Below are 2,500 nucleotides of genomic sequence, written 5' to 3' on the forward strand. Positions count from 1 at the left end.
TATAAATGGATTGCATTCGAGTCAATGATGCAGAAACAGATTCTTTCAGTATTACGTGATATTACGCACCTACAAATGTAGTTTGATTTTATAATGCTTTTCATTGAGTTTGTCATTTATCATTTTTACTTGACTTATTTTACGTTTTGCGGTGGATTTCCCCATATTCTAGTGCCCTATTCTTTATTTATAAGCTGCATATCATTATGTAACACTAAAACATAAACTTCACTTCTGCAATATTGACACGAATGCAATTTGTGCATTTCTCAAGCAATCATCTCAGTCTGGACGATAGAGCTAATTGAAAAGAGAATAGCAGTGACATCATAAACATCATGATCCATATAACTCACACAATATTAAACTTAAATCCTTAAGATAATGTATTACCTGATAACTACCTCCCCCTCCCCCTCCCCCACCTCCCCTCCTTCTCCTGCCCTTCCTCTCGCTATTAACCCTTTAACAACCCCTCCCCTCCTTCTCCTGCCCTTCCTCTCTCCATCAACCCTTTCCCAACCCTTCCCCCTCCCCCTCCCCTCCTTCTCCTGCCCTTCTCTCTCTCCATCAACCCTTTCCCAACCCCCCCCTCCCCCTCCTTCACCTGACCTTCCTCCCTCCATCAACCCTTTCCCAACCCCCTCCCCCCTCCCCCTCCCCTCCTTCACCTACCCTTCCTCTCTCCATCAACCCTTTCACAACCCCCCCTCCCCTCCCCCACCCCTCCTTCACCTACCCTTCCTCTCTCCATCAACCCTTTCACAACCCCTCCCCCTCCCCTCCTTCTCCTGCCCTTCCTCTCTCCATCAACCCTTTCCCAACCCCCCTCCCCTCCTTCACATGTCCTTCCTCTCTCCATCAACCCTTTCACACCCCCTCCCCCCCTCCCCCTCCCCTCCTTCTCCTGCCCTTCCTCTCTCCATCAACCCTTTCCCAACCCCCTCCCCCTCCCCTCCTTCACCTGCCCTTCCTCTCTCCATCAACCCTTTCCCAACCCCTCCCCCCCTCCCCCTCCCCTCCTTCTCCTGCCCTTCCTCTCTCCATCAACCCTTTCCCAACCCCCCTCCCCTCCTTCACCTACCCTTCCTCTCTCCATCAACCCTTTCACAACCCCCTCCCCCTCCCCTCCTTCTCCTGCCCTTCCTCTCTCCATCAACTCTTTCCCAACCCCTCCCCCCCTCCCCTCCCCCTCCTTAACCTGCCCTTCCTCTCTCCACCAACCCTTTCCCACCCCCCCCCCCCTCCCCTCCTTTACCTGCCCTTCCTCCCTCCATCAATCCTTTCACAACCCCCCACCCCCTCCCCTCCTTCTCTCCATCAACCCTTTCCCAACCCCTCCCCCTCTCCCCTCCCCTCCTTCACCTACCCTTCCTCTCTCCATCAACCCTTTCCCAACCCCTCCCCCCCTCCCTCTCTCCCCTCCTCCACCTGTCCTTCCTCTCTCCATCAACCCTTTCCCGACCCCCCCTCCCCTCCCCTCCTTCTCTCCATCAACCCTTTCCCAACCCCCTCCCCTCCCCTCCTTCTCCTGCCCTTCCTCTCTCCATCAACCCTTTCCCAACCCCCTCCCCCCCTTCCCCTCTCCTAATTCGTCAGGTAGAAGCAACCCTAAGGTATGTGAGCTCGTGTGTCCATTCCATTAGTTCGCGTCTGTACATTAGGGTATTTCATAACTTTGCCTCGAAAACAAATCTGAAACAAACTCATGTGGGTCTGCTGGAATAGACGTAGGATATTTTTTTTCTTATCATTGTAGGAAAGTAATGATGTCTATGATTAGCCATTTTGATTTTGATTATGGCGAGGAAAGATAATTATGTGTGTGTGTGTGTATATATATATATATATGTATATATATATATATATATATATATATATATATATATATATATATATATATATGTATATATATGCATATAAATATGTATAGATATATATATATATATATGTATATATATGTATATATATGTATATATATATATATATATATATATATATATATATATATATATATATATATATATATATATATATATGTGTGTGTGTGTGTGTGTGTGTGTGTGTGTAATTAAATAAATATATATATATATATATATATATATATATATATATATATATATATATTATATATATATATATATATGAATGTATATGCTATGTTTTATAATAATCAGTCTTGAAGAATATACTTCCATTACGGAACACTTCACACTAAATTAGCCGTGAAGTTCCTGAATTTTCACGAATCACATCAATGCTGCAAGAAGGATCACCCTTATCAAGCATTCCATTTTAGATTTGCTTCTAACTCATCGTAACTCGACCTGTGACAATGTCTTCCACGTATATGGAATTAGTGAAGAATATTGGTTAAAAAGGCACTCAATTTTGCAAAATTATATCCCTGCTATTCCCATGTCGTAACGCTGAGTGAATTCCTACCGATTTCGGACACTGTTTTAATATGTTTTAATCCAATACAATAATCACGTATAGT

Source organism: Penaeus japonicus, unplaced genomic scaffold, assembly GCF_977035675.1.
Source record: "Penaeus japonicus unplaced genomic scaffold, GWHDUDI00000001_assembly GWHDUDI00000017, whole genome shotgun sequence".
Classification (NCBI taxonomy): Eukaryota; Metazoa; Arthropoda; class Malacostraca; order Decapoda; family Penaeidae; genus Penaeus; species Penaeus japonicus.